Below are 8345 nucleotides of genomic sequence, written 5' to 3' on the forward strand. Positions count from 1 at the left end.
GCTGTCAAAGCATGTCCTGTGACTGCGTATTTTAAGAGGCTGATGAGGGGAGTGAATGAGACAGGTTGTTAGTACAGAAAACAAATGAATCATTTTAGCTCTGTGAAGTAATTATTGATAATTCTGTTTGTATTTTCCTTATAATAAAATACCCAGATCATGATTTAATGCAGAAACAAACAGCCGTTCATCAAACTGCAGCCACAAAAAAGCCCAAAATCACAAATAAAGTACAGTGCAGTTTTTTTTTTTTTTAATGTTTGGACATTGTGTAAAATCTCAAATCTTATAAAATATTTTTTTCCCAACAAACATTGAAAAACATATTAAATATTGGAGAAAGACATTTAACTATTTTATTTAACATAGCTGATGCTGAATTTGATGGCTGCAACATGTTTAAAGTGAAGTTTGTGTTAGATGAATTGGTAACAAGTCAGTAATACAATATGGTATAAAAAGAGTACTTCAGAGGGGCAGAAATAAAGATGGACAGTGGGAATCTGAAAATAACTGTGCCAACAATAAGAGCTAGCTTATGTGTTTAAATATAGATTTAACAAAAGCAGATTTTTTTTTTGTTGTGTTTTTTTCTTTCTTTTTTTAGGTAAATTTTCAGTTTGTTTCATAGAATAATAGCATTGAATTTCTACAACATATTGACACAAAAACAATCAGTAATTATTTTATCTGTTTTTTAAAACATTAGGTTGGAAATCGTGGGATTTTTGTTTTTACATAATTTTCCACAAATATCTACATCCCATAGAAGAAAGTCTGTCTATCCTCTTTTAGCAAAATTTTTATGTTTTTCTTTGTTTTAAAACCTAAAAATAGAAATAAAAATTTGGTTCTTCAAAAACAACAACAAATTTCCTATAGTAGATATTTTTAAAAAAAAATTATAAGTTGTCTTTTTTCAAAAGGTCTCTTAACATTTGTGTCTCTAAACAAGTTTTTTTTAGCTGCACTGGGGAGAAATGGCTCTTTGGATTGTAAGTGTTGGAGATCCCTGCACTAAACAAATAAACAGATTTAGTAGCAGTTTTCTCTTTAAACAGCAACAGTTAAAATATTTTGTAATATTTATAAAATCAAATAATGACAAAGACGGATAAAATTTTCAGGATTTACTAACTAATACTAATATATATATATATATATATATGTAAACTCTTAATAAATGACTCTCAAAAATGTCCATTCACCCACCCTCCCATCTTCTCTGGGTAGGCTGGGTGTCTGTTCACCTCAAGATCGGGTCCTGTAACCGAGTCCTGTGAGCTTGAGAGTTCTAAGCTCTCAAGCTCCCTGTTTAGTAGTTTATGAAATTAGCTAATCTTTACATTGCATAATGTAAATGCAATGATTTGCAAATGCCATAAATTACTATTAATAGAACACTAAAATTATATAAAAGGCTGACAGTTAGATGTTGGACTATTTCATAAAAAAATATTGGGTGATTTAATGGTAGCAACACACCCCAAAAAAGTTCCTTCTGGAATAGCTAAAGTCTGGAAAAGTAACTGATACTGAGAAGAAACAGCTAGAGGAACATGCAAGAAATTCCATCAATTAGTTACAGGTCAGTAATATGATTGGGTATAAGAAGAGCACCTTAGAGAGGCAGAGTCTCAGAAATAGATAAACATTCGGTATGTTAAAAATTTCATGTTCATGTAAGAACTCAGGCTGATGTATTGTGAACAAATTGAATTTGTTCGACTGACTGCTTGGACCCTTCATATCTTCAAGTCTAACATGCTCAATATGAAATAACATTAAAAGCAGGATTTTAACTGACAAAAAAAGAATGGATCTGTAAAAATAATAATTTCCTTAAAGCCATAAGTACAAAAATAGAAAAGAAAACATATCTAAAATATAGAGGGACTTTTGAGTAAACTTATTCTCAGATAAGGTGCATTTTTTGTAAATAATCTCTGATAGGCATCAAATAGACCCCATTTATCTTACCCTTGAAATAAAATCCTGTATTTACCCTTATCAGTTTGTTGAAATTGATCTCTGGCCTGTACAAAGTGTAATCACTACATTTTATTTGAGGTTTGGTTGAGAGTTGATTTTCCCTCTAGATTCGCTTTCTTTCCTCTGCAGCATGTTTGAGTGTGTCTGTGTGTGGTTTGCAGCTGTTTACACAGCTAACAATGGGTGAGCTCTTTCTGAAGTCCTATAAAATCTGGATGAAAGCTGAAGCTAAATTAATAAAGTTTAACAGAATAAAGATGTGGCTAGTCACACAACATGGTATTAAAGTTGCATCTTAAATGACAGAAAACAATGTATATTTATGAACTCCCATCTATAGACCACGAATAAAGAAGAAGACTGTGTTTGTGTAGGTTATGTTTGCATTAAACCTTCTTTCTTTAATACAAGGGCTGTATCTCATTTCCTTCCTCCACTCACCCAGAATTGTATTTTTTATGGGGTATTAGGTTAAACCACCAAACATGTATTGGCAAATTTAAATACCTGAGGATCCAGGCCATGTTTGCTCCATCTAAGCAATAACACTGAGGTGTGTTCCCTGGAACTTGTAAAGTTATTTTTGTTGATACTCTGGTTATTAGCTACTATTAGGTTTTATGCCACTTGGCACTATTATAGCTGTTATGCTTTCAGAGTCATGCAGTGAAAGTTGCCATTCCTGCACATGTTAAAGGCAATAAATTTTAGAAATAATAGTGCCTGTATTACTTTTAAAAACTCAATGCTGTCTCGTGTAATTAGTTGAACTCTGGAGATAGTGAAGACTATGGACTTGGGAAGTGTGTGTGGCCTGTGTGAGTGTTTAGGCCAGTATGACAGCATTTGTGGTGTGTATCTATCAAATATGTGTTTTGCATGTGCTTGTGTCTACACAAGATGACACAAAAACAGATCTAGAGTTTGTTACAGTGATTTAAAAGCAACTAACCAACATGGGTAAATAAATGGGAATATTGCAGACTCAAAAACAGAAAGGTGGCCCCTAAATCTAGTCAAATGGTTATTTAACAACAGTTGTTGTGTCTTTTAATGACTCTTTTATTGGAGAGAAAGAAAAAAGAAGACATTCAAGTCAACCAACATTTTTATGGATCACTGATGTACAGCAGCAGATATATGCTGATGATACAGTTGCATACATAAATATTATTGCAGCTGAGTTAGCAGCTGCTAAATTAACATATGCACTTAAGAGATTATATTTCAGTTTCAATTTTGATCAGCTTTATTTGTAGTGCAAATTCACAACAACATCATCTCAGTTTACAGTTTGTCATCCAGTTGGTATTCATACAAGCCTATTCATAATAAATAATAGCCATGCTAAGGATAACCAACATATTGCAACATATAACTATTAGTTATTTTTCACACTCTGTTTCTGCATTTACAATTTTTATTCCTATTTCCCTCTAGAATAAATAGGTTAGTAATCAATACTGATGTGGGTCTGTGCAGAAGGCATGCAATTTGTATTTGTGGTTGACTTAGGTAGAGCTATTTTAAATCATTTCCCAGTGAGGTGGGAATTTTGTTGGTATCCAGAAGCACAGAGGAATATTTTTCTTCCCCCACTGTATCCAGTCATCCTAGTTACAGCCATCACTGAATGGATCAAGTCTATGTCTGTAAAGAGTTTATGTATTATGAAGCCATCACTCATAATAGCACACATATGCTGCTGCTGTGAAATGAAATAGACTTACTCCTTTAAATATCCACCTCCCATTCATCTATGTCCACTTAAATACATAAAATCATGTTTGTATGATCTGCAACAAATCTGGCCTCCACATGCAGAAGACATTCAGCCATAATGCCTTTGAACTTGGTCATTCACGAAGGAGGTTGCCTCTTCACATGTGCATGCATCTGTAGTTTCATATTCTCGTTGCTTTGAAGTGAATCCCAGAACCGGTTGCTGACTGTGTGCTCAGCATTCCCTTGTGCAATGTCTTTGAGTTTGTGGGGATTATGGTTCGAACGGACTACACTGAGCTCACACAGATGACTTTGGTCTGTGTTTTCACTCATGTTCATTTACAAGTTGTGAATAACTGTGGAGTGTTGCAGATTTGTGTCAAGCATAAAACAGATGCACAAAAGTTTATAAAACGTGTACTTATGAATTAAAATAATAAAAAAAGTGATGTATGATGTAATTTTTCACATAACCATTTAGCCATTACAGAGTGTTTCATCAACTTTAGGACAATTATGAGCAAAACCATGAATCACTGATTACTGTATCTTTATAGCTATGTAAACTTTAACTAATTCAAGTCTGTATCAATATTGTCAAATAAAATTTGATTCACTGAGATAAAAGACTGAGTTGGCGTCACTGCTGTCAAGTTAACACAACCTCCATCATAACATCTGCTTGCAGACTGTGTCCCAATTCAGGGTCTTCGTACTGAGTACAGATTTAATGGCTGCATACGTCATAGTGGTGTGCCACGCACTGTCCCATTTGGAAGGAGCCTCCGAATCCACCCAACAAACCCAACCTTCATTTGGCCTGCTGCTAGTGATGTGTAATAAGTAATAATAAGTACAGTATATGGTTTTACAAGCATTCAAAAGAAATAAAATTTTTTGGCTGCATCCTGTCAGTCCCTGTGATGAACTGAGCACGACCTCCTCCCTCCTTGGCCAACCCACTGATAAGAGCGGAGTTGGCTCCTTCTCCAATCCCAAAAGAGAAACACCTACAAAGTCAAACTTTGTTTTTAAAACACACACAACCACAGTGTTACACTTACTGTCACTCTGTGTTGTTGTAGTCTCACCTGTGAACCTGCATTCTTCTTAACCAGATCAATAACTTCTTTGGTGTTCCCCACCTCTCCATCAGTGAAGACAAACAGCTTTGGGAAGAGAAACAACATCACACCCACACATGAGCTGAAAACTCTCAGGGAAATTAAATGAGAGGTGTGTAACACTGCTGACTGAGTCACAGGTGTTGCAAAGTATGAAGAACAAATGGAGACATGGTAAAAACAAATTTTAACAACAGGGTTGTGCAGGGTTGTACTTGGAAGGGTGTATGCAGAACAACCAAAGAATCTTTAAGGGTCAGCAAGTGTTGATGTTGATTCAAGGCTTCTGCGATAAGTTAAAGCGGTTTTGCCTCCATATGTCCAAGAACAAAGCATGAAGTATGCCAGGACTGTCCTCTGCAGATTCCACAGCTTTGGTGGGTCACTTTGAAGCAGCAGGTCCAAAGTACAGCTGGTTTTGGTATCCTGAGTAACTCTGTTTTAAGGCTGTATTTCAATATCATAAAAATGTAGGAACAGGTGACTTCCACAGATGAAGGAGTTTAGAATATTCTACCATCCTGTTCCAGAGACTCACATGTAAACTGGTGCAGCTCTAAGAGAGAGGAAGAAAGTGGGGGGGCATTAGTGTACGTGCATTATTACCTGTCTGGGCTGCTTGTAAATGTGTTTGAGGGGCTCAAGGATCTCTGTTCCTCCCAGGTCAGCCTGCATCTCCTCAACTTTCTTCCTCCTCCATGCTCTTCTCGTTGTACTCTATACTCTTACTGCCATCACAAACACAAACTAACTGATCTGATCTAATGATCATCATGTGACATTAATGAGTGAAACACATTTTTGTGGACCGAGTCACTTACAGGAAGATGTGTTCAAATCTGGACCCAAAACTGTAGATATTGAAGTAGCAGCCCATTGCTAAACTCTTCAACAGGAGCAGCAGAGTGTCCTGAAGGAAGACACAGAAAAAAGTCATGATAATTTGCTGAGACAGATATGAGTGTTTGTATGACTGAGTTTACACTTGTTGAATACCCTTGCACTGCTGATGCAAGTTTCTTCCTGCTTGCTGTTATTCATGGGATCGTCCATACTTCCCCATCCATCCAATGAGAACACAAACTCCCCACATGAGGCGAGTGAGGACATCACAGACTGGGGGAACTCAGGGTACAGGCTCACCATCACCACTGGATCACCCATCAGAGTAGACTTTATGTTGACATGGATCCATTTATACAGTATAATTTCCATTTGTTGTAAAAAGAAGTTTGAGTGCATGGCGGCTTTTATTTTGCCGTGACGGTGATCATTTATGTAGCGGAAACCCAGAACTTCAGCTTCATGTTAGCATAAAGAACATACCTGGGAGGCTGAACAGGCTAAGTTAAGTTAACGAAGTTAAACCAGTGACTCCAACAAGAAGGTTACCCAAGCTACCGATCTCATTCCACATCACTGATTCCACTGAATTCTTCATCCTCTGCGTCGTTTCTGAACAACTGCTGCTCCATCACCGTTTTCAGCTGCGTAATTTACTACCTGCAGTTTGGAATCTGCTGTATAAGATTTTCTTTTGGGGCATTTTGTTGGCGTTCAGTCTTTCTCAGTTGTCTTCAAGTAAATGTTTTAGTTAATTTTTTCAGTAGTACAGGAGCAGCAGGCTTAGAGCGCCCTCTAGTGGCTGTAGATGGTAATGTTTACTCCTTGGTTCATGTCAGCCAGGATGAAAATACATTTAACAACATGTTAAATTACATATATAAGTCACACCTGACAGGACCAGCCAAACTATGGAAAAAAAAATTGTGACTTATGCAGTAATCTCCAGTCACCACAGCTAATCACTCTTGTCCAGGAATGATTTTAGGAGTATCTTAAAGAATTGGAGGAGGAAATGTCCCGGCTTCTACTGAAAAGTTTACAGCTGCCTTTTGATTTATGCTCATTTCTGTTGTGTGTTTTACACAGTTGATTATTTCATACAGTTGATTTTGTACGGCTGCTGTCTTGGTCAGATCTCTGTTATATAAGACATTTTTCATCTCAATGGGACTTCTTGCTTAAATAAACATAGAGTAAATAAAAAAAATAATAATGTAGATTACCAACGCAAAAAGACCCTTCCAGAAAAACACAAAGTAAATGTTCAGACGTACCAGCTGCCTCCGGTTCCTCTTCCAGGTCTCTGCTTTCCTCTTAGAGTTCATGTTCTGAAAGGCTGTGCAAAAAATAAAGCTTTGTATTAGAGGATGATCTAATAAGGGTTTGAGGCTCAAAGTAACCAGTCAGCATGCCAGAAGATAGAAAAGAAAATTACATTCTTAAATACTATACAATAAACAACATCATTTTCAACAACAGACTAATTTTGGGGCATCATTTAGCAAAGCTTCCACAGTAACTGTCCAGCATCCCGTTAACTCTTGTAATCTAAATGGTTCACATGACCCTGCAAACACAATAACACCCGTCCGGAGTCCGGAGGATGCTGCCTGCTGTGGGGGGGCACGCGCGGGGTGTTGGGGGCACGCGCGGACGCCTGGTAACTCACGATGTCACGCGTCATCCTTTCGCATCAGAAAATGGGGCGTGGCGATGCCATGGCAATTCATTACGGCATACGTCATCCCTTTGCATCAAAGGCAGAAGACTTTATAGAGCAAGTTTTATTTCTTGAGAATCTTCTTGAGAACAATTCAGAAAGCGAGAAACAAAACCAGAAAACATTAGGGGAAAATGGAAACATTAATCTTTACTAACCGCTGTGTTTATCGGATGGATGAAGCCCAGGATTCAGGAGTTTTTGCAGACGTGTTTAAGGCCACAAAAATGGACACGCACGAACGTGTAGCAGTTAAAATGGTGAAAAAAAAATATCGCCATGTGGCGAAAAAAGAGTATAAAATGTTAAAAAAAATCAGACAGCTTGAACCTGATAGCAACAATTTGGTTAAATTTTATGAATGTTTTAAATACAATCATCAAATTTGCTTTGCGTTTGAATTACTGGACCAAAACTTATATGATTTGATGAGGAATAGCAACTTTACACCGCTGCCCGTCTCTAAGATCAGACTTATAGCTCAGCAGGTGCTTGTGGCTTTGAAAGCACTGAAAAGAAAGAACATTATTCATACCGACATAAAATCTGACAACATAATGCTTGTAAATCACCAGTTACAGCCTTTTAAACTAAAACTGATCGATTTTGGCCTAGCTGCAAAGAAATCCGACTTGAAAGTGGGAGCAAAGCTTCAGCCTCTTAGCTGCAGGTCTCCAGAGGTCATTTTAGGCCTTCCAGTCGATGAAGGAATTGATATGTGGTCTCTTGGCTGCGTTTTGGCTGAATTGTTCACTTGTCAAAATCTGTATTCTACAAAGTCTGAATATGAAACTTTGAGAACCATCGTGCAGTTGCAAGGAATGCCCCCGAATGATTTTATTCAGAATGGATTAAGGGCAGAACAATATTTTACTCGCTCTCAAGATTCTACTGGTTGTCCTTGGCGGCTAAAGACACCAGAGGAATATCAAGCTGAC

The 8345-nt window shown here is 37.2% G+C and overlaps 1 long non-coding RNA gene across 1 annotated transcript; it reads right to left on the minus strand.

Moving 5' to 3' along the window:
* Positions 1 to 5596: 5596 nt before the first annotated feature.
* On the minus strand, positions 5597 to 7316 carry LOC121637735. The gene is made up of 3 exons (XR_006009938.1): positions 6962 to 7316; positions 5838 to 5992; positions 5597 to 5751 (listed from the first exon to the last, which is right to left on the minus strand). It is a non-coding gene; the product is annotated as an uncharacterized LOC121637735 (long non-coding RNA).
* Between the last annotated feature and the right edge of the window lie 1029 nt (positions 7317 to 8345).

Source organism: Melanotaenia boesemani, chromosome 4 (assembly GCF_017639745.1).
Source record: "Melanotaenia boesemani isolate fMelBoe1 chromosome 4, fMelBoe1.pri, whole genome shotgun sequence".
Classification (NCBI taxonomy): Eukaryota; Metazoa; Chordata; class Actinopteri; order Atheriniformes; family Melanotaeniidae; genus Melanotaenia; species Melanotaenia boesemani.